We start from the raw sequence: 25,594 nt of genomic DNA on the forward strand, positions 1-25,594 counted from the left end.
TCCCCACATCCCCGGCTGGACGGGGCGGGAGGTGCGCCACCTGCCACGGGCTTGAGCTGCTCGGGGGTGGGGGTGGGGAGCGGGCCAAGGCTGCTGTTCAAAGCCCATGTCTACACTGTCACCAGAGCGTCCTCCTCTGCGTCCTGGACCCGGTCCAGGGCTCCCGCGGAAGCTGCGGTTTGGGGCAAACAGCCTGCACCAACTGGGCGAGGCGGCTGCTCCCACTCCGGACGCGGGCCACGCCCTCTTGGACGCGAACACACCCCCATTTCCCGGGGCCCACAGAGACACGCCTCTCCCTGCAGCCAAACCGCGTGAAGGCGGATTTGTACGAGTAAGTACAATGTCCTGGAATTCTCGCCCGGTTGCCACACAGTATAAGGAGCGTAACTGGGGAAGGTTATGCAACTGCCCGAGGGGCGCTGCCAGGGCTCTTCAAGTTCTCATCACAGGCATCCAGGGAGCCTGCGACGGAGCCCAACGCTAACAGTGCCACCTTTGGTGGCACTGACGGCCTCGCTCCGGCAGGGCAGCAGTATGGCTCTGCTGAGAGTTGGGGAGCCCAGGTCCCTGCTGGGCCAATGGGACGCTTAGGCAGAGGGGACCGTGCCTGCAGCCAAGGCAGCAGAAGCCGAAGCAGTGGCAGCAGCCCGGCCTGGCAGTGTCCAGTGAGCACAGGGCCGCCCCCAAACCCCCAGTCTAGTCTGGATGCACACCAGATCCTGAGGGAGGGCAGTAGGGGGCGCACTGGGTGAGGTCTACCCAACTAAAGCGGGAGACTGACAACCCTTTCCCCAGCCCGTGGGCAGCCGGGCTGCATTCTCAGTCCCACAGAGCCCTCATGGGTGGGTCCATCCCCGGGGCCCTGTGAGTCATTTCCCCAGGCCCTGGGGGCCTCACTTGAAGGTGCCTCCCTCTCAAGCAAAGCCTCCTTTGTTCTCCTGCTGGCTTCACTTCACAACCCTTTCCTCCCCTCTGAGTTACAAACTTACAAACTCAGGTTCTGTGGGCTATAGGGGCACCAGCTGCGAGCAGCACAGAGATGGACAAATGGAAAGTGGTCTGGCACTGCAGAGGGCTGGAGCTCGCTTCCCTGCTTCCTCTGTCCCCTGCTCTCTCAGAGCTCAGCCTCTCTCACTGTCCCAGACATCTGGGGAAGCCACCACCACCCTGCCCAGGTAGTGGGTGTGCAGCCTCAGGAGCACCGATCATGGAAGAGTTCCAGAACGGAGGGCAGTTTGGATGCGCTCACCCTGGCTGGCACCACCCAGAGCTGCTGAACTGGCCCCTGACACTCCTCTTGCCTCACAGAGGCTTCCTTGGCTCAGATGACTGCAGCACCGTCACTCACTCTCTTGGTTCTCCATCCCCTTGCCTCCCCTACTTTCCCATGCCCTGGCGGAGGAGCCCAGTGGAAGCCCAGCCCAGGAATGGAATTCATCAAAGTGACTTCAGACAACAGCCTCTAGTCTGCCTTCTCTCCCCTCCCACCTTCCATCTCCAGCTGGGCTGACCACGTGGGCCTCACTGTCCTGGGAGGTGCTTAGCTGCCGGGTGAGCTGAGCCACCCTGCGCTGAAGGCAGCCGTCTGCTTGTGTGTGGTGAGCACCGGCCTTGCGGCCAACAGGGACCCTTGTTTTGAAGAAGTAGAAGACTGATTTCAAAAAAACAAAAACACTGTGCAAAAAGATTCTCAATTTTTAAAAATATTTTATTTATTTATTTATTTATTTATTTATTTATTTATTTATTTTGGCTGCACCGGGTCTTAGTTGCGGCGCATGGGATCTTCCAGTTGCAGCATGCGGACTTCTTAGTTGCAGCACACGGTCTTCTTAGTTGTGGAATGCAGGATCTAGTTCCCCAACCAGGGATTGAACCTGGGTCCCCTGCATTGGGAGTGCAGAGTCTTACCCACTGGACCACCAGGGAAGTCCCAAGATTCTCAGTTTTATTAACAAGAGTAAAAATGAAAATAGGGAGAAAGCCCAGTGTTCTAAAAGCAGAGGAAAGATGAAGTCTATTATGGAACATCATTTGATGAAATGTATTTATCCTTCCATAAATATGTACTGTCTGCAGTCTACCAGGCACTTGTAGGGTCTATGGTCAAGTAGAGGGGCTACTGGAGGCCAGGCTCTGAACCATGTGCATGTCATGCATGAGCTCACCAAATCCTTAAACCACAGCTGGGATGAAGGAGCAATCAATAGTCTTATTTACAGAGAAAAGGAAAGGTGCAAGATCCCCCAGATAACAAGGGCCAGAAGAGCAGCCTCAACTGGCTCCAGAACCCACGCTCCAGCCGTTAAAAACAACGGCTAGTGTATCAGTTTCGTATTGCTGCTGTGACATATTACCACAAACTTAGTGGCTTAAAACAACACAGATTTATCATCATGCAATTCTAGAGATCAGAAGTCTGAAATGGGTTTACCAGGCTAAATTCAAGGTGTCAGCAGAACCGCATTCTTTTCTGGTGACTCTAGGGGAGAATCTGTTTCCTTGACTTTTCCAGCTTCTAGAGGCTGCCCACATTCTTTGGCTTGGGGCCTCTTCCTCCGTCTTCAGAGCCAGCAGTGTAGCATCTTTAAATATCTCTGACTCTGACTCTTCTGGACTCGCGATTACATTGGGCCCACCCAGATTATCCAGGGTAATCTGACTATTTCAAGGTCAACTGATTAACCTTAATTCCATTTGCAACCTTACTTCCCCTTTGCCACATAACCTAACATATCTACAGATTCTTAGGTTTAGGATGTGGACATATTTGGGGGCATTATTCTGTCTGCCACAGCTAGGCAGCCACCTTATCCAATCAAAAACTATTCATTGAACACCAACTATATGCCTAGCATTAGTTTAGGTGCTGCCAGCATACAGTAGTGAACGAAGAAGACAAAAATCCCTAACCTTGTGGAGTTTATCCTCCTGTAGAGGAAGATGGACAGCAAACAAAATAAATAAGCAAAATATATCATAGGTGAGATGGTACTAAGTTAAGGGGACCAATTAAGCAGGGAAGGGGATAGGCAGTATGTGTGTATTGCTATTTTGGCTGGTGTGCTGGACATCTACCATTTGTCCCTCTTTTTCTTTCTTGTTCCTTGTGGGCTGACATCTGTGAACAGCATGAAGGGGTTCCCTTACCCTCTGGCTTCCTTTCGGTCATGGCTGATGGGAAACACCTTCAGGAGGCTGGAGGGCAGAAGGCAACTGAGGTCAGCCTCCCTCATCCCTCCTCCAAAGGCCTCACCCCCTATTAGGAGTCTTCTCATACAGCCCACCCAGCTCCAAGAACACATCTTTTCCTTTCCGTTTCAGGCCTAGCTATGGTAACTATGGCTGCCTTTATTAGCCCCTGGGCAAATTACCACCCCTTCCAGTTTCCCTATACCCTGTCTATCCTTTGTAAATAGTACTATATTAAACTCTCTTCAGATTTTCCTAACTGGAGGGTGCCACATGTTTTATCAGGAAGGCCTTGCTGGGCTGGTAACATTTAGATAAAGCCCCTAAAGAAGGTAAGGTGAGAGACAGGCAGATACCTGGTAGAAGAGCACTTTGGGCAAGGTGGCTGCAAGTGCAAAGGTCCTGTGGTAGAACCATGCATGACGTGTTTGAGAAACAGCAGGAAGGAAGCTTGTGTGGCTGGAGTAAGTAAAGGAGTGAGAAGTTAGAGGAGGTGAGGTCACAGGGGTACCTGGTATAGGACAGAAGTCGGAGCATGTAGGGCCTTTGAAGAAAGTGCTGCCAGTGCCCCACCCATATCCCTTCAGCACTGTCCATTGGATGCACGCAAACCCTCTGGCTTCCTACTGCCCCTGCAGCTGTCTGTCTGAGGGCCTCTTCTGGCCACAGGAGTGCAGCAGGGCAGGCCAGGGAGTTAGTTCCCTGGGGGTAGCCCTCAACCAATGTGGAGTTGGTGAATAAATACCCAGGTACCTTGCTGCTTGCATTTGACAATTATGAGGCATGCCCTAGGCAGCCTCCCAGAGGTCCCCAGAAGCATGGAGCTCTGGTGCTTACAGCGGTAACCCACTTATTAACACACCTTGTATTGGCTTCCTTCCTTTCCTGTCTCACTTCCCCATTTATCTCCCCCTGCTCCTAGGAGTCACCTCCCAAATGAACCACTTGTACTCAAGCTCTTGTCTCAGCATCAGCCTCTGGAGCATCCCAATCTAAGATAGACTGTGGGCCATTATTAGGACTTAGGCTTTTAAGAGAGTGAGATGAGCATCCACTGAAGAGTGGTCATTAGAGGAGTGACATGGACTGAGGGGGCAAAGGGAGAGGCAGAGAGACCAGTTAGATGCTATTGTAATAGTTCTGAGGAGTGGTGAAGGAGCAGGGTAGAAGGAGTGGAGGTGGTCAGAGATGGTTAGATTCTAGACACGCTTTGAAGGAAGAATCCCTGTGATTAGCTGTCCGTTCAGATATGGGATATGAGAGACAGTAAGGTGTCTAGGGTGATTTCAAGGTTTTTCCCTTGAGCAAAGGAAGGATGGAGTTGCCTTTTACTGGGATGAGGAAGACTATTGTGGGGAGAGCAAAATACTGAAGGCTGGGAGCTCAGGTTTGGACATGTTGAGTTGAGATGTCTGTTAGGCATATGAGTGGAGATGGTGAGCAGGCAGATGGTCAGGTACACAAGTGGGGAACTCAGGAGGAGTCCAGGCTGCAGGTAGAAGTTAGAGGGTCATCTGTAGATAGGTAGTAGGTAAAGACTGGATGAGGTCTCCAAGGGAGTGAGGGTAGAAAGCATAGGGAAGAGGCCCCGGAACTGAGCTTTGGGCACCCAACATCTAGAATTTAGGAGAGATAAGAAGGGATTAGCAGAGAGATGTCCGAGAAGGAGCAGTCTACAAGGTGGGAGGAAGGTCAGGAGGCTGAGTGAGGAAGAAGATATCCACCTGCCAGATGCCACTGATGAGGCAAGAGTAAGGTGCAGCCTGGGGCTTGACTGCTGGATTCAGGAGCATAGAGCTCATCGGTGACTTTAACACTCGCCCTATCAAGTGGGAATGAGGAGGCAAGACTCTAAATGGAGAATATTCAAGAGAGAAGAGGAGGAAATTGGAAACAAATACGGAGAGCCCTTGAGGGAAAATATATCAAATATTTTCAATTAATTTTGTTTCATTCTGAAACAATCCCAAACCCACAGAAAATTTGTAAGCACCAGGCAAAACTATTTTTTTATGAGCCATTTTACAGTAACTTGTTGGCATGATGCTCCATCACCCCCAAATACTGGTGTGTGTTTTTCACAAACAGGGACATTTTCCTATATAACCACCAAACAGTCTCCAACATCAGGAAAGTACACTGATACGTTACCAACATCTACTCCTCTGACCCATTCGGTTTCACCAACTGTTCTGGTACCTTCCTTAATAGTAAGGCAACCAGTCCAGGATCATGTGTTGCATTTAGCAGTCCTGTCTCTTTAGTTCCTGCATCTGGGAAATTTCCCCCATCTTTCCATAACTTTCATATCTTAACGTTTTTGATGATTACAAGCCAGTTATTTTATAGAATGTCCCTCAGTTTTGGCTTTTGCCCATATTGTCTCATGATAAGAGAAGGATATGTGATTCAGCAGTTCCACTTATATATTCAAAAGAATTGTAAACAGATGACCAAACAAATACTTGTATAGCACTATTCACAATAGCCGATAGGTGGAAACAACCCAAATGTCCACCAGTGGATGAACAGATTAAAAAAAGGTGGTATATCCATACAGTGGAATATTATTCAGCCATGAAAAGGAATGAGATACTGATATATGCTGCAACATGGATGAACTTCAAAAGCATTATGTAAGATGAAAGAAGGCAGACACAAAAGATCACATATTGGGGCTTCCCTGGTGGCGCAGTGGTTGAGAGTCCGCCTGCCGATGCAGGGGACACGGGGGGAAGCCCAAGAGAGTATGAGACTTTTAAGGGAAGTCCTTAGCGCTATGGATTTTACGTAACTGTAAATATATTGTACTTATTTATAAATAACTATAAATATTTGTACTTGCTTATAGTGTATTGAAGATGAATGCATCTTAATGATAGCATACTAAGTGTTAGAGACAAACTTTCTTTCCAATTCTACAGTAATTGAGCTTATTTCTCAACAAGAAAATAAATTATAATAGTAAATACTTTCATCGCCTTGACTGTATATCAGGCATATTCTAAGCACTCTGGCTATATTAATTTACCTTTCAGTCCAGTAGGCTAGGTTCCATTATTATCTCCATTTTGCAGATAAGAAAAGTAAAGCATAGAGAAGCTAAGTAATTTGTCTAATGCCACACAACTAGTAAAGAACAGACTAAGGATTCAAACTCACACCCAGCACATCGAGTCCAGGCTCCCAGACACTATACTATGACACTCTCAGCTTCTTTGTAGTTCTCTTGCACGTATGCCTCATGGATTTTTATACCAACATGCTACAATTCAATGCTTCTTGAATTTTTTCACATGATGGCAAAAAAAAAAAAAAAAAAAAAAGATCACATATTGTATGAGATTCCATTTATATGAAATTTCCAGAACAGGTAAATCCATAGAGACAGAAAGCAGATTAGTGGTTTCCAGGGGCTGGGGGGAGGGGGTAACAGGGAGTAACTGCTTAATGAGTAGGGGCTTTTTCTGGAGCAATGAAAATATTTTGGAACTAGATAGAGGTGGTAGTCCTACAACATTGTGAGTGTACTAAATGGCACTGAATTGTTCACTTTAAAAAGATGATGTTTATGTTATGTGAATTTCACCTTAATTAAAAAATAAAGATTCAGGTTATGCATCTTTGGCCAGAATATCCCAGAAGGGTATTCCTGTTTTTCTCATTGCATCCTATCAGGTGGCACATGATTTCTATTTGTCCCATTACTGATGATGTTCACTTTGATCATTAGATTGAGGTGGTATCTACCAGGTTTCTCCTCCTTAAAGTTACTCCTTTCCTCTCTGTAATTAATAGTACTTTGAAACTATGTAATACCCCGTTCTTCATGGAATTTTCTATCTGTTTATCGGTTTATTCATCCATTTCTATTCTATTCATTGGGTCATAATCTGTTACCTTATTTATTTGGGTGCTCCAGTTACCCCAGATTTGGCCAGTGGGAGCTTGTCTATGCTGGCTTTCATATTCCTTTGACATATCCTCATCATTTTTAGTACCTCCTTGCTTCCTGGCATAACAAAGTCATCTTGTATTTTTCCTGCTCCAGTCCTAGAGTCAGCCCTTCCTGCAAGGAACACTGGTTCCTTTTAATGGAGAATACCATTTAGAAACCAAGATATAGGGCTATGTGTACTCATTGCTATTGGGGTATCACTTCTCCCAAACCTTCTTAGTGGACAATGCCAGGGAATGTAAGTGTGTGTGTACACATATATACTCATGCTTTTATGCATATTATGTATATATTTCTATATATATAGAAAATCATGAGTTCTTACCAATACTTCTAATTCCAGTCTAACAAACACCCCACGTTCCAGTCTAGTGTCCTCCCTTTTCCAACAGTGAGAAACAGGGCTCCCCTAGGCTTAAAGTATCCAGTCACTGCCTTCCCCCCAAATCCTCAGATGCCTTCTTCATCCTCCCTGGGCTCTGACACATGTGCTAGGCCACACCACTGCGCAGATGTTCTCCTCATCCAGCGTGGGTTCAGACCCCCCCCCCCCAACCTTGCACTGAACTACTCTACTCTGCAGATGTCCTGCTCACCCCTCAGGGTACAAGCTGTACTTTGGCCCTCCACAGCTTCCACCCTTGCTCAGCCCCACCTAATAAATGTTGGCCTTAATTGTTAAGGAAAGAAAGAGGGATAGAAGAACTCTGATAAACCATCAAGCATAAAAAGCAGATGAACAAACTATATACATTCTATACTTACAGTTTTAAATTTTGGGTGGAAAAAAGACTGTAGAAATTATACTAAAATTATAATTGATATGATTGTAGGTTAAAATTATGAAGGTTCTTTTCCTTTTCCATATTTCCCAAATTATCTGTAATATGGTCGTATTACTTTTCAATTAAAATACTTCAAGAAAAACATAACTTAAATAGCACTTTCTAAATCACCCCAAGCTGCATACTGTGTGCTCAGGATTCATGCTGACGGTCCAAGAATATACCCACAATTTGAATAGAAGATCTGGAGAAAAGCAGTTTTATATCAAAACAAACCTGGATCAGAATACAAAGTTCTCATAAATTTTAAAATAAAACTTGAGTTCCAGTTCTGGAGAAAGATGATACCTTTCCCTGCTTCTCCCCGTGCTGTAAGACTCACTATTGTGTGCTGCCTTGACATCTGGTAAAATCAGGAGGCCCTCAAATGGCAAAACTGTAAGTTCCCTCCTCACTGTGCTCCCACAGATGAGGTCCCCTAGCCAAACAACCTCCTTATCAAAGGGACCAGGCACAGTTCCAGTTTATTCCATACCAGCCCATGGAATTATTCAAATAAGCTAATCACATTCTCCTGTGGGAACCAGGGGGCACCCCACCATCTTGATACTATGTAGCCTGCCTCCTACAGCCCCTCTTTGTTCACTCTGTTCCCAAGTGAAACCCCCATGTGACCCTGCATGGCATGTGGTGTCCTCCCTCAGGCTATGACTATATGTGACTGTTAAAACGCTGTTGATCTCATTTGCCCAGTCTCAGCAGTTGTGTATTCAACCATCCCCACAAACCTAGGGCAGGAAGACCTCCTCCACCAATGGAGTAAAGAAGAGGTGTTAAAACACTGCCCTCTATTTCTAACTAAATATCTTGGAAATTATTTAATAGACAATGATTAAAAGACTCTTAAAGCCAGAAAGCTGAAGGTGGACTAGCTAGGGGATTCAGGACTTGAGGAACTATAACATAGTGAATTTCTCCAGTTTTCTTTTTTATCTCTCATATACCGAGGACTAGGTACCAAAGATTCCTACAATTCAAAACCACCAACGGGCATTAAAAAAAAAAAAAACCAAAAAGACAAGGAAAGTCCACTCTTTCTGGACAAAGGACAAGTAAAGAAAAGCCCCAAAGAGACTAGACCTAGTGGGGACCCCCAATGCCTGCTCCATGACAGAGGCACTGGCAGGCGGTCTGAGCCAGTGAGGTTGGTGAACCAGTCCACCTGCAGGGGCAGCATCAGCTAGTGGCATAAAAAGATCCAGGCCCAGCAGATTCTGTCCCCCATCCCCAACCATCCAGCTGAAGAAGTTGTCCCAGCAATACCAGGTGGCCTCAGGAATGACATCAACAAATGACATCAACAGAGATTGAGCAGTAGCCCCAGCAGTGCTAGAAGAATGAAGCTAGAAGACTAGAATCACATTGAAAGGATTCTGATAGGCAAACCATCACTGGAACTAATACATATAGATTCTGGTATACATATATGTCTACATATGATGAATATATACCAGAACCTACATGCTAAAATAGATTTAAATAGGTCAAGAGTATCATAACATAAAAACAAAAGTATCTGGGATACAACTGAAAATCACTCATCATTCCAAAGGACCACAATTTGAATGAGAAAAGAAAATTGACTCCCATAACTGGATGAATCAGATGTCAGAACCACCTGACAACAATTTTAAAGCAGTGCCATAAAAATGCTTCAACAGACACAAATTCTCTAGAAACAAACTTAAAAATTTTAAATCTTAGCCAAAAATAGCAGTAATAAAAGACAACCAAATGGAAATTACAAAACTAAAAAATACAACAGCTGGAAGAAAAAAAACTTGCTAGATGGACTCAACAGTGGAATGGAGATGACAGAGGATAGAAGTGATGAACCTGAAGACAGATCAATAGAATTTACTCAATCTAAACAACAGACAGACAGAAAACAGACTAAAAAAATTACAGAGCTTCAGAATTCTGTGAGACAATAACAAAAGACGTAACACTCATATAATCAGAGTCCCAGAAGGAGAGGAGAAAAGAGTGTGGGACTGAAAAGTATGAGAAGAAATACTAAAAGAAATCTACACCAAGATATTATCGCAATCAAACCTCTGAAAACTAAGAACAATGAAAAACAAATTCTTAAAAACAGTCGAGAGGATCAATACATTACCTGTAAAGGAAGATCAATTTAAATGACAATGAATTTCTCATCTGAAACCATGGAGGTCAGAAGGAAGTGGCACAACATTTTTCAAGTGCTGAAGAAAACAACCATTAACTACAAAGCCTCTATCCAGTGAAACTATTTTTTCAGGAATAAAAGGAAAATAAAGCCATTCTCAAATAAAGGAAAACTAAGAGCATTTGTTGCTTGCAGATCTATTCTTAGAGGAAGCTCTTCAAACAGAAAGAAAATGATAAAAGTAGAAGACTGAGTCATTCAGGAAAGAAAGAAAAACGATGGAATGGGTAAAAATAGAAGCAAATTCAATAGACTATCCTTCACCTCATGAATTTCTTTAATCATATTTTGTGGTTGAAGCAAAAGTTATAACCACCTGATGTATATAGGGGAAACTCTGAAGTCCATTATGTTTAAAGTGAGGGGATGGTAAAAGGATCTAAATGGAAGTATCATTTCTATCCTTCACTTGAAGTGGTCAAACGCTGACACCAATAGACTGCGATGTTATGTATGTATGTGGTAATACCTAGAGAATCACTAAGAAAGCTATACAGAGCAATATACTCACAAACATCATAAAGAGTTCAAAATGAAACTCTAAAAATGCTCAAATAGCCCATGGGAAGGCAAGAAAAAGAGAAACAGAACAATGAGAATCAGAGGCAACAAACAGAAAACAGATAATAAAATGGCAGACTTAAATTCTAACATATCAATAAGTACTTTAAAAATGAATGTTCTAAATTCACAAATTAAAAGACAGAGATTGACAGAGTGTGTAAAAAAGCACAACCCAAGGATATGCTGCCTACAAGAAACTCACTTCAAACATAACAACATAGGAGGTTAAAAATAAAAGGATGGAAAAGATATATCATGCAAACATTTTTTTTTTTTTAATTGGCAATGATTTCTTAGGTTTGACACCACGAGCAAAGGCAACCAAAGCAAAAATAAACAAGTGGGACCACATCAAACTAAAAAGCTTCCACACAGCAAAAGAAAATATCAACAAAATGAAAAGTCAACCTACAGAATGGGACAAAATACTTGTAAATCATATATTTGATAAAGGGTTAATATTCAAAATATATAAAGAACTCATACAACTCAATAGCAAAAAACCAAACAGTCCAAGTTAAAAATGGGCAGAGGATCTAAATAGACATTTTTCCAAAGAAGACATACAGATGGCCAACAGGTACATGAAAAGGTACTCAATATCACTAATCATCAGGGAAATGCAGATCAAAACCACAATGAGATATCACCTCATGCCTGTTAGAATGACTATTGTCAAAAAGACAAGAGATAATAAATGTTGATGAGGACATGGAGAAAGGGAACCATTGTGCACGGCTGGTAGAATGTAAAGTGGTACAGCCACCATGGAAAACAGTATGGAGGCACCTCAAAAAATTAAAAACAGAACTACCATATGATCCAACAATTCTACCTCTGGTTATTTATCTGCATAAAATGAAAACACTAACTCAAATATGCCCCAATGTTCATTGCAGCCATGTTCATATACTAGCCAAGACATGGAAACAACCTAAGTGCTCATTGATGGATGAATGGATACAGAATATGTGGTATATTTATACAATGGAATATTATTCAGCCATAAAAAGAATGAAATCTTGCCATTTGCAACAATATGGATGAAACTTGAGGGCACTATGCTAGGTGAAATAAGACAGACAGAGAAAGACAAATACCATCTCACTTATATGTGGAATCTAAAAAACAAAACTGAAATAAACAAACAAAAGCACACCAAATTCATAGATACAGAGAATAGACTGGTGGTTGTCAGAGGCAAGAAGTCGGGGGGTGGAGGAAACGGGTGAAGGTAGTCAAAAGGTACAACCTTCTAGTTAAGTCTAGTTAAGTCTTGGGAGAGGTAATGTACAGTATGGTGACTATAATTAATAATACTGCATTATATATTTGAAAATTGCTAATAGAGTAGATCTTGAAAGTTCTCATCACAGGAAAACAATTGTAAATATGTGTGGTGATAAATGTTAACTAGACTTACTGTGGTGATCATTTTGCAATATATATAAATATTGAATCATTATGTTGTACACCTGAAACTAATATAATGTTAAATGTCAATTATATCTCAATAGAAATAAAAGGATGGAAGAAATATATCATGCAAAAATTAATTTTAGGGCTTCCCTGGTGGCACAGTGGTTGAGCGTCTGCCTGCCGATGCAGGGGACATGGGTTCGTGCCCCGATCCGGGAAGATCCCACAGGCCACGGAGCGGCTGGGCCGGTGAGCCACGGCCACTGAGCCTGAGTGTCCGGAGCCTGTGCTCCGCAACGGGAGAGGCCACAACAGTGAGAGGCCTGCGTACCGCAAAAAAAAAAAAATATATATATATATAGATATAGATATAGATATAGATATAGATATATATCACTGAGTGAAAATGAAAACACAGCATGTCAAAATTTGTGAGATGCAGCTAAAGAAGTGATGAGAGGAAAATTTATAGCACTAAATGCTTAACATTACAAAAAGGAAATGTCTCAGATGAATCAACTATGCTCCCATCTCAAGAACCTAGAAAAATAAATTAAAAGCATACAAATCGGGATGGAAGAAATAAAACATTCTGTATTTGCAAATGACGTGTTGCTGATGAGTAAAATCCCAAGGAATTTACAGAAAAACATCAAAAACAAAAATTTAATCAGCAATTTTTTAAATTCAAAGATTTAAAGGGAACATAATGAGACTAATGGAATGCATAAAGAGAGCAGCCAGATTGAACTTCTAGAGACGAAGAATTCACATTTGAAATGAAAATCTCACTGGATGGGATTAATATCAGAGTAGACACTGAAGAAGATAAAAATCAGCAAACATGAAGACATTGGATTTGAAGACACAGAATAGAAATAAATTGAAGCAGAAAGAAAAAAAGACTTTACAAAATGAACAGTCTCAGTGGTCTGTGGAAAACTATCAAGCAGTATAACACAACTATAAAAGTAAACAAAGAAGGAAGAGGGGGTGGGATTTCTTTCAAGAAATAATGATCCAAAAATCCCAATTTTGGTGAAAAATGTCCACCCATAGACAGAAGAATCTCAAAAACCCCACAGAGGATAAGCACAAAGAAATCATACTTAAATGGTTGAAAACAGGTGATGAAGCAACTATACATATTTTTTAAAGGCAGATTACAACATTACACACAGGAATTACAAAGATAACTAATGCTGATTTCTTGTCAGAAACACTGCAATCAAGAAGAAAATGGAATAACAGCTTTAAGTGCTGAAAGAAAAAAATGTCAATTTGTAATTCTACATTTAGCAAAGGTAATCTTCAAAAATATTTGTCTGAAAAAATGTCTTTATTTTGCTTTAAATTTGAAGGTTACCTTTGCAGGATATAGAATTACAGGTTGACCTTTTTTTCAGCATTTCACAGAATATGTCACTAGCCGACCCTCACCTCAAGAAATGGTAAAGGACGTTCTTCAGGCTGAAGGAATACAATACAAAATGGAAACGTGAATCAACACAAAGGAGGGAAGAGACGTGGAAATAGTAAATAGGTTGATAAATATAAGCCCTCCCTTTTCTTGCTTTTTAAAAACAATTCTTTAAAGATACTTGATTTTTTAAAGCAAAACTAAAGATGCATTTGAGGTTTATAACATATATAGAAGTAAACCATATAATAACAATTGTACAAAGCACGAGGCAGTAAAACGTAAAACTGTATAGTTCTCACATTATACATGTAGAAGGATAACATTAGTTGGAGGCAGACTGTAATAAGTTAAAGATGCACAACATAAACCCTAGAGCGTGACTGAAAATAAAGACGTATAGCTAATGAGCCAACATAGAATTGGAATAAATAAAAAAATTTAATCCGAAAGAAGGCAGGAACGAGGAACAAAAGAACAATAAAGATGGTACAATAAGAAAAACAGCAAGATGGTAGACTTAAACCTAATCATATCAATAATTACTTTAACTATAAATGGTCTAAACACTATAAGGCAGAGATTGTCAGATTGGATAAAAAAGCAAGGTGAAATTATATGCTGTTTAAGAAACACTTTAAATATAAAAACACAGGTTAAAAATTTTTTTAAAGAGAAAGAAAAAGATACGCCATTTAAATACTCATAAGAAACCTGAAGTAGCTATATTAATATCATACAATGTGGACATCAGGGCAGAGTGTTATTAGAGATAAACAAGAACAGTACATAATGATGAAAAGATCAATTCATCAAGAAGACATAAAAAAATCTAAAATTTTTTGCACTAAGTCACAAAGTTTCAAAATACATAAAGCAAAAACTAACATACCTAGAAGGAGAAATGGATAAAATCACAACCATAGTTGGAGATTTCTGCACTCCTCCCTCAATAATTGATAAAATAAATGGAATATCAGTAAGGATCTAGAAAACTTGAACATTATCAACCATCTTGCCATAACTGACATTCATAGAACACTATACTTAATAATGGAAGAATACACATTCCTTTCAAGTGCACGTGAATCAGTCACCAAAATAGACTATTTGCTGTTATATAACACAAGCCTCAATAAATTTAAAAGGATTGAAACCATAGATGTTTTCTGACCACATAATGTTAAATTAAAAATCAATAAGATATCTATTAAATACCCAAATATTTGGAAATTAAGCAATACAGTTTTAAATAATCAATGAGTAAAGAAGAAATCACAGATAATTAGAAAATATCTTGATTGAATAATAATAATGCAACACACTAAATTATCGGTACACAGCTAATGTGGAGTTGAGTGCAGTTGAATAGTGCTTAGAGGAAAACTAAGATCTTTCAACACATATATTTAGAAAAGAAGAAAAGTCTAAAGTCAATGATCTATGATACCATATTAAGAAACTAGAAAAAGAAGAGCAAATCAAACCAAAAGAAAGTAGAGTCAAGGAAATAATATAAATAAGAGTGGAAATCAATAAAACTGAAAATGGACAAATAACAGAGAAAAATCAATGAAGTCAAAACCTTGAAAACATCAAAAAAAAATTGAAAACTTCTAGTTCAACTGATCACACAAAAAAAGTGAAGACAATTACCAACATCAGGTATGAAAGAGGAGTCATCACTAAAGATCCTACAAACATTGAAAGAATAATAAGGAAATATTATAAACAACTTTATGTCAATAAATCTGACAATGCAGATGAACTGGAAAAGCTCCTTGAAAGATACAAAGTATCAAAACTGACTCAGTAAGAAATGGAAAGTCTAAATAGTCTTCCATCTGTTTTAAAATTTGGGTTAATTAATAACTTTGAAAACCTCTGACAAAGAAAATTATGGGGCCTAGGTGGCTTGACTGAGAATTTCTGTGAAACACTTAAGGAAGAAATCATTTAGAAGCATACATAAATTCTTTCAGAAAATACAGAAGGAGGGAATCACTTCCCAGCACATTTTATGAAGCCAATATTAACCTGATAATGAAACCAAACAAAGACATTACAAGAAAAGAATACTCCAGGCTGATATTCTTCATTAACATCAGTGTGTAAGTTTTCAACAAAATATGTGCAAATTAATTCAACAGTAGATGACCAAATGAGGTTTAACTGAAGAATGTAAGGTTGGTTTAACATTTCAAAGTCAATCAATGTAATTCACTATATTAACAGAATAAAGGGAAAAAAATCCATACAATCATCTGAATAGATGAAAAAAGAAGCTTTTGATAAAATTCATTATTCATTCATGAAAAAGAAAAAGCTCAGCAAACAAAGACTGAGAGGAATTTCTTCAACCCAATAAAGGGCATCTCTGAAGAGGCTACACCTAACATCATACTTAATCATGAAAGATTGAATGTTTTCATCCTGAGATCAGGAATAATAAGATTTCTACTCTCACCACTTTTTTTTTTTTTTTTTTTTTTTTTTTTTTTCCGGCCTCTCACTGTTGTGGCCTCTCCCGTTGCGGAGCACAGGCTCCGGACGCGCAGGCTCAGCGGCCATGGCTCACGGGCCCAGCCGCTCGGCGGCATGTGGGATCTTCCCGGACCAGGGGCACGAACCCGTGTCCCCTGCATCGGCAGGCGGACTCTCAACCCCTGCGCCACCAAGGAAGCCCTACTCTCACCACTTCTATTCAACATTGTACTGAATATCCTAATCAATGCAATAAGGCAAGTAAATGAAATTTTTAAAATATACAGCTTGTATAGGAAGGAGAATTTTTTTTTCAAAGATGACATGATATCATACATAAAAATCTTAAGGAATGTCCAAAGGCCTACTAGAAATTATAAGTGAATTTAGTAAAGCCTCAGAGTTCAAGCTCAACATAAAAAACCCAGCTTTTTCTCTGCATAATAACAACAAACAATTGAAAAGTGAAATTTAAAAAAATTTACAATGGCATCTAAAACCATGAAATTATATAGGACTAAATTTAACAATAGATTTTCAAGACATTTATACTTAAAACTACAAAGCGTTGTTGATACAAATTAAAGAAGACCTAAATAAGTGGAGAAATAGTCCATGTTCATTGACTGAAGTCTCAGTATTGCTAAAATATCAATTCTTTCCAAGTGGATCCACAGCTTCAAAGCGATCCCAATCAAAAATGTCGGTGGGATTTTATGTTTGGGTTGAAACTGACAAGCTTACTCTAAAATGTATATGGAAATGTAAAGGCCTAGAACATCCAAAACAATTTTGAAAGAAAGAAAAGTTGGAGGACGTATACTAACTGATATCAAGACTTTTGGTAAGACTATAGTAATCAAGACAATGTGGTACTGGTGTCAGGATACATATATAGAGCAGAGGATATAGATTCTGAAATACAGATCAGAATAGAGGTCCAGAAATAGACCCAAACTTAAAGGGTTACTTGATTTTTGACACAGGTGCTAAGGTTATTTGATTGGGAAAATGACAGTCCTTAGAGCACATGGTGCCAGAACAACTGGACATCTGTATGGAAAAAATCAGCTCAACTCTTTATTTCACAACTTACACAAAAATTAACTTGAAATAGATTAATAGACATAAATGTAAAATTATAAAATTTCTAGTATTAAATATAGGAGAAAATCTTTGTGAACTTGGGGTAGGCAAAGATGCGTTGGACAAGACACTTATTTTCTTTTCATAAAAGAAAGTTTTGATAAACTGGACTTTATCAAAATGAAAAGAAAAACTGCTTTCTGAAAGACACTATCAAGAAATTAAAAGTTCAAGACATAAACGGAGAGAAAATATTCTTAACACATATCTTATGAAGGATTTGCATAGTGTCTACAAAGGACTCACTAAAACAAACAACCCAATTTTATTTTTTTTATTTATTTATTTTTGCCATGCTGCACAGCATGCGGGATCTTATTTCCCGGACCAGGGATCAAACCCACGCCCCTTGCAGTGGAAGGGCAGAGTCTTAGCCCCTGGACTGCCAGGGAAGTCCCAACAGCCCAATTTTAAAATCGGAAAAAGATTTGAACAGACATTTCACAAGCTAAGAAGCACATAAACAGATGCTCAACATTATTAGTCATTAGGGAAATATAAATTAAAACCGCAATAAGATACCACTAAACACCCACTAAAATGGGCTAAAATTAAAAAGACTGACAATACCAAGTTTTGGTGGAGCAACTAGAACGCTCTTACATTTCAGAAGTGTAAAATAGTTCAATTTCTTTGCAAACAGCTTAGCAGTTTTCATAATGTTAAACATATACTGACTGTGTGAACCAGGGATTCCATACCTAGATATTTACCCAAGAAACAGCAAAATATATATACATAAACAAGACCTGTACACAAATGTTCATAGCAGCTTTATTCATAATAGCCCCACTGGAAATAACTCAAATGTGTAACAGATTAACTGGAAAAACAAATTGTGTTATATCCATACAATGGAATACTATTCAGCAATAAAAAAATAAATGGTATGTGACAACATGGATGAAACGCAAAACCATTATGCTGGGCAAAAGAAGCCAGAAGTCTATCTATGTGCCGTGTATTTTATTTAAATGAAATTTAGTAAAGTTAAAGCTCATTTATAGTGACAAAAAGCAGATTAGTCATTGCCTGGGTCCTGAGGGTAGGAAGGCAGCTTGTCCGGGCAGGTGTGAGGGAACATTCTATATTTTCTTTGAGAGGCGGGGTTACTCGGTTGTACACATTTGTCAAAATGTGTCAGGCTCTACACTTAAAATGGTTGCATTTTATTGTGTGTGAATTATACTTCAATCAATTTGAATTAAGAAAAAAATATAGGAAAATATTTTTATGTCACTGAGGCTAGAGAAGAATTTTTTGAATAAGATAGAAAACTTATAAACCACAAAAGAAAAGGAGACTTCTACTACATTAAAATTCAAAAATTCTGCACATCAGAAGATACCATCAGCAATGTTAAAACAAAACAAAACAAAAAAACAGTCCACAGACCGGGAGGAGATATTTACAGCCCACATAACCGAAAATAAAATAAAAATCATATCCAGAGTGTTTCACAGACTGTTATAAATAAATAAGAAAAATATGAATAATCTAGTAGAAAAATGTCAAGATATTATCGGGCAATCATAGGTGAGAAAAATGAGATAGTCCATAAACAGGCGAAAAGATATTCAAGCTCACTATTAAATAGGGAAATAGGAATAAGAATGGCAAAATGTAATCATCTGATAACATCAGCTGTTGGCAAGGATGTGGGAAATGGGACCAGTTATGTGTTCCCAGTGGGAGTGTACTTTCACGACACAATTTGGAGATGAATCTGGCAAGAGCTAGAAAAGCTGAAGACGCACTTACTCAGCACCTGAGAGTTCCTCATTTAACTACATACCCCAGAGTCCTCAAGTCCAGGTGCACACGGAGACATTAAAATGTGTTAAGTGCAGCATTGCTTATTAGCCCCAAAGTGGGACCATCCTAAATTTCCATTAATTGAGCAGTGGATAAATAAAATGTAGTAAGTCATATAATGAAATATATTCAGTAATTAAAATGAATAACCTAGATCTATACACATCATCATGACATATGTTTATATAGAGAGAGGGAGAGAGAGAGTGTAAAAGCAAGCTACAGAAAGATATATACCACCCAAAAGGGGAGGTGCTTAGCGGGACCCTGAGAGGGGGTCCCCACTTTATGGAGAAAGAAGGGGGACCTGCTGGGTGATAAGGCGTCTCCCAGATTCGGACTTCCCAACAGAGACCCAATCCAAGCCCTCCACCAGTAACACAGGTCTTTTGAATGTGTGAGATGCTGCTGCCCGCCCATCTCACCCGTGGCAATAAGATACGAACAAGCGCTGGGAAGCGTTGTGATCCCACACAACCCGAGCGCTGCAGAATTCCAGACGAGCGGGCCCACAGGGCCTCCTGCGCCACACCACATCACGACCTCGCCTTCGTTTTTCTTCTCGGCTAGCACTCCACTTACTTTGGCTCCACGGACTTGCTCTGAGGTTTGGCACTTTCACGTTTTTCACGTAAACTCAGATTCTTAAGACACCAGCATCAAATCAGAAAAAGAAAAGAAAAAAAGCTGCTTCCTAATTTTCCAACTGCCCTTTGTCTCCAAAATGACATGCATATAAGAGTAGCTTGCATGCTGTAGACTTTTAACTCAAAGAGAAAACAGAAATCTGCTTTCTTCCTTCCCATGCTCTCTGACCTGGATAATCCCAAACCAGCTTGGTGATGGAGCCTGGCTGTGATTTTAAACTCCTGACTTCTGATCCCCTGTTTGAGGCTGGGGTGTAGTAGGTTGGAGGTGGGGACGTCAGAGGTTTGTCTCTGAGCAGGACCCTACCTGAGTCCATCTTTGTCTGTCTTCTGTGGGGAATTTAAAAAGCATCAGAAGCTGAGCTGGATGGAATCGGCAAAGCTGATGAAGGTCCTTTTTGTACCTACCAGAGAACAGTGCTGAGAAATGGGATCCACTTCCCTGCTTCCCAGGAGAGCCAAGCACGCTCCTTTTGCACTTCCAGATCCCTCTGCGCCCTCAGGGCTGGCCCAGGGGGTCCACGTTAATGGGCTCTTTGCCTCTGGCTTCTAGTGGGGGTCAAGCCCCCAGGCTTCTCCAGCTCCAGACTGGAATGAGAGGGGAGAGTGAGAGAGGGCATTTATTCCCTGCAGGGCCACCTTCCGTGAAGGTCACTGTCCAGAGGGGTATCACACGGTCCTTGTTTTCTTTCACACTCACAGCCATCTTCTTGTGACAATATCCTAAAAGTAAAATGAACCTGCATTGCCATTTTCTTAGCAATCCCTCTCTATGTATTAGGAAGAAAACTCCGTCCTACCTCCTTCCTCTCTTTTACTTTTCACATGGAACGCTTCACTTCTGACGCTTCTGGTCACCATGTGTGTGTGGGAGGGTACCCACAGCAAGCAATTCTGCAACACCAGCTGGATGTCCTACAATTTAACTCAATTCTGCCACTATCTCCCTGAAGATATCGTCAGATCCCATAGGTTAAGGGCTCAGTCTCCCCTGAGACTGAGCCCCCCACCTTCAGATGCCAGTTACAAGTCCAGGTTGTCACCTGTGCTTCTGACGGATCAGCTATATATCAGAAGCTCCCACGACCCTCTCCTTGGGTTTGATTAATCTGCTAGAGCAGCTCACAGAAGTCAGGAAAACAGTTCCTTACATTTACCAGGTTATAAAAGGATACGACAAAGAATACAGATGAGCAGCCAGATGTAGAGATACATAGGGCGAGGTCTGGGAGGGTCCCAAGCACAGGAGCTTCTGTGCCCGTGGAGTCAGGGTGGTTCACCCTCCCGGTAGGTGAGTGTGTTCACCAACCTGAAGGTTTCTGAACCCTGTACTTTTGGGATTTTTTGTGGAGGCCTCACCACGTAGGCATGATCTATCATTAACTCCATTTTCAGCCCTTTTCCTTTTCAAGAGAATCACAGGTGGGGCTGAAAACTCCAAGCTTCTAATCATGGCTTGGTGTTTCTGGGGACCAGCCGTCATCCAGGAGCCCCACAGAGTCACCTCATTAGAAGAAAAGACACTCTTATCAGCCAAGAAATTACAAGGGTCTCAGGAGCCCCATGCCAGGAACCGAAGGCAGAGACCAGTATGTATTTTCTATTATCTCACACTCTCTCTCCTTCTACTCATTCATTCACAGCATCTATTTATGCAACACCTGCCATGTTCTCAGCATTGGGAGGATGCCGGTAAGGAGTTGGATGCAGTCCCCGCCTTCCCGGAGAACGTTGTGCGTCCGGAAGAGACGTGCAGATACAGAGCTGCGAGGGCCAAGAGGAGAGTAGGGTTTGGCATATTCCTAAGTAGTACTATCAGGCACTCGAGATTTACGGAGCACTTGCCTCACCCGTAACTTGTATAAGCGCCTCGGCATTGGGGGCAGGTGCGCGAATCGGAGAACAACCCCTTCCCTGCCCTCTTGAAGATTACGGTCTACTAGGGGATGTCAGCTGAGGGGGGCTGTCTGATGAGGAAGGATTTATGGTGCGGAAGCAGCCAGTGGGCACTGGGGTGGGGGGGGGGGAAGGAGGGATTCCACTTATGCTTTTGTCATACTAGGAAGGGGCTCCTTTAGTGAAAGTCCATGAAAGTGTTTGCAAAACAGAGTGGCTTCAGATAATACGAAACACTACTCCTAAACTCTTGAGTCATCCAGAGACTAATCAGTTCCTGACTAGTGTTCAACTGCTAGAAAGTTACCACCTGTTTCCCCAGGGGGCCTCGGGACCAGCTCCATAAGAAAGACCTGTGAGCGGGCCCAGGAGTGATGCATACAGGCTGCCTTTGTGGGAGAGCTTGGCCCACTCTTCCTTCTCATTAAAACCGGCACGGAAACCCATAATCACAAACCAATCTACCAACAAATGTTACCCAAATACATGCCATCTCCACCTCCGCTGCTACCCTGACAAGGCCCCTGCGCTGAGGGTCCCCTGCCTTCAGCCAGCATAAAACCATCCATCGGAGGGGCAGAAGGAACTCCATAAGGAGGAAATGATCCCTCCGAGGAAGCTGATCAGTGGGGCAGAGACAGAACCATGCCCCGAGGCCAGGTGGTGTCTGGAGAGGTGGTAGTAACAATAATAATGATGATGATGACGATCAACAAATGTTAGCTGTGTCCCAGGTGCTGTGCTAAGGGCTTCATGTGAATCATTCCCTCAGTCCTCCCTGAGCTCTGCGGGGTAGACATCATCATCCCCACTGACAGGTGAGGAAACTGAAGACGAAGCAGGTAAGCGACCTGCCCACGGTGATTCTGGTGGACTGTGTACTCTTCACCACGGTGCCAGACGAACTTGAGGGAAAATCCTGCACAGAGAGAGCACAGCATGGGTGACGGCCATGGCCGAGGGGTGGGCAGCACACAGCAGGTTTGGAGATGGGCAGGAAGCCAGTTTGACCAGAGCAGAGGCCCGGTGAGGGGTATTCAGAGGCAGCAGGAGCCCTACGGTGAGTGCTTCCAGGGTCAGGGCTGGAGGGGGAGGTGGGAGGGTGGGCAAGCCCAGGAGGGCAGCCCTGCCAGCTGTGGTGCTTCAGAAGCGACTCCCCCATCAGCCGCTTTTCATTCACATAAAGCTGGGTTTGTCTCCATTTATCTGCTTGGCTTTTCAGCCAAGATGCTGTTAGAAAAACATATTGCTCTAATTTAATCCACATGTGCATCCCCAGGACACAGTCTAACAGGAAACTTCAGGTCCCGAGTCTCAGGCCCAAAGCCTCAGCCCTGTGGATGTGGCAGAGAAGGGTCCTGGCCTCAGGACTGACCCGGATGCACTTTTCAGGGCCCCTCCTGAAGCGAGTCCGCACCCCACCTGTGTTCTGGGCGAGCAGGAGAGGAGCATCTTGGGAAAGGAGACTTGCAAGGAAGCTTCTATGGCCTGCACGTTATCGCGCAGCATGGGCACAAGGCCTGGGCATGAGGGGTTTGACTCCTAATCCGCTCCTTCTCTTCCCTTTCCCAGGATCAGGTTCTTAAAACTCGGAAGCAAGCAGCGGTGACATGAGGCAGTTTATCCAAGCACGCAGGGGAGATGCTGTCTGCAGGATGGGCCAGGGATAAGCCAGGGCCAAGGTTCTGCGACGTGGCACAAGACCACATGAGATATATGTGGAATCTCAAAACAGGATACAAATGAAAGTATTTACAAAACAGAAATAGGCTCACAGACATGGAAAACAAAGTTACGGTTACCAAAGGGGAAAGTTGGGGAGGGGGGAGGAATAAATTAGGAGTTTGGCATTAAAATACACACAATACTATATATGAAATTGATAACCAACAAGGACCTACTGTATAGCACAGGGAATTATACTCAATATCTTGTAATAACCTATAATGGAAAGGAATCTAAAAAAGAATGTGTGTGTGTGTGTGTGTGTGTGTGTGTGTGTGTGGTATATGAATAACTGAGTCACTTTGCTGTACACCTGAAACTAACACATTGTAAATCAACTATATTTCAATTAAAAAAAAAAAGACCACATGAGATCTGTCCCAGCATCTGGCTGTGCATCGTGGGGCATGGTTTCGGAAACTCATTTCGCAGCGCCCCCCCCCCTCACTGGCAGAAAGCCAGCAGGGAACAAAGCCAGAGCACTCATTTCAATACTCTCTTCAAATTCTGCTCCCATCACATAACTTACTTTGAATATAATTATATTACTTGGAGGAACCAGTTGCCACAAATTAGGAAACAGGACCTCTCTCACACAGATGCTTATTCCCGATTGGGACTGGAGACACACCACGGAAGGACAGAGCCTAAATGCCCGACTTTGATTCAAGGTCTAGGACCTTCCGTGTCAGGGTCTTAGGGAATGAATAAATCCACGCAGAAATACCGCTCCTCCTTCCCCAAGCTGGCCACCTCTGGACTTGCTCCCTCTACCCCAAAACTCGCCATCTACTTGGTCTGGCCTTGGCTTCCAAGCAAAGACACGTTTAAATGCCTGCGTAAAAAGGAACTGATGTCTGAGGCAGCACTGCTGTGTTCACACAAGCTTACACCTGGGACCCTCAGGGACCCCTCTCACCCTTGTGGTTTCCAAGAGGTGAGCCCACAGACCCTCCAGCTGGCAAGGGGCAGGAGCAGGCATCGGAACCCATGTGGGCGGCAACTCAGAGGATGCTGCTGGAAAGATGGGATTTGGGCAGATAATGTGGTTTTTGAATTATACTAAAATGCGTTTCCTTCAGAAGCAACAAAGGAAATGAAAACAGTATCTGAGAACATCAGTCTGGAATGGGTTTCCATTTACTGTCTCCAGATTGTAGAACAGTCCCTGGTCACGTCTGTGGCCAGGCTATCTCGTCAGGGTTTGCCAAACACAGGGCAGGGCTCCCTGGGGTCTTAGATTGAAAGCTTTGGAATCTCCCAGGCTACTAACTACGCCCCTCAATCTCAAGGCAGGGGTCCAGCTGGGAGACAGCTATCAGGAGCTTCCTTCAGGCTAGAAGGGCCTGGGAGACCCTCCTGAGTCACGGTGGGACCGCCTCAACCCCCGAGTGCCCTTCCCAGGCAAGGTTAGGGATGCCATTCTGGATTTCTCAAGGACTGGTGTCCAGAGCAGGCTTGAGCCCTGTGGCCCTGTGGGGGGCAGCTCAGTTCAGTTCCCGGCAATCCTTTGATGATCTCCACACAAAGAAGCTAGGGGGTTACCACAGCGGGAGACACTTGCAAGAACCCAGGGTCGTGAGCAGGCAGAGAGTAGAGACCCAGATCAGCACATGTTCAGCCCTGCGCTGATGTATGGATCCAAAGTGAAGGCCTAGGACTCACATCCTTGAGCTCATCTCATAGGAGGTGAAGGCAAGGAGGCCCCCAGATGGAACATCAGTTCCAGTACTGGAAACCAGCCACTCCACACAGGCTCCAGGGAGAAAACCCAGCCCACACGAACCCCGGGCAGCCGGATATAGAAGGCACTTTATACTTCCTTCATTGGGGCTGGGCCTAAATTCTGGTTTATCAGATTGGTCTTTCCAAGTTCCAGTGACCAATTAAGATGAAACTGCCTTTCACCATTAATGAAGTTGATAACAGTGGCACAAATGTATGCCAGCTCCCCGCTCACAGGCATCAAGGCCGCCCAAGTTCCTCTGATGGAAACTTTTTTATGGTTTGACAAGAATTTGATGCGATTCTTTTTTCCATGAATGGCTGGGCCTCTCGACACAATGCTATACAATAACCCTGTAATCTTAGTGCTTAATCAAAACACAGTCCAACAACTTATTCTGGTGCAATAAATGAATGTTTATTTTAAAACAATTTGCTATGGCTTTTTTTTTTTTTTTTTTTTTTTTTGGGGGGGACAATTTTTTTTTTTTGAAGGGCGAGAGAAGACAATTTCTTGGAGCTAGATTTCTCCTTGCCCCTAAGCAGTTCTCTCCACTCGAAAAG

The 25,594-nt window shown here is 42.4% G+C and overlaps 1 non-coding gene across 1 annotated transcript; it reads right to left on the reverse strand.

Annotated features, from left to right (window-relative positions):
* Positions 1-1,859: 1,859 nt before the first annotated feature.
* On the reverse strand, positions 1,860-1,932 carry TRNAG-CCC (transfer RNA glycine (anticodon CCC)). Its single transcript has one exon. It is a non-coding gene; the product is annotated as a tRNA-Gly (tRNA).
* Positions 1,933-25,594: the final 23,662 nt, after the last annotated feature.

Source organism: Lipotes vexillifer, unplaced genomic scaffold (genome assembly GCF_000442215.2).
Source record: "Lipotes vexillifer unplaced genomic scaffold, Lipotes_vexillifer_v1.1 scaffold182, whole genome shotgun sequence".
Lineage (NCBI taxonomy): Eukaryota > Metazoa > Chordata > Mammalia > Artiodactyla > Lipotidae > Lipotes > Lipotes vexillifer.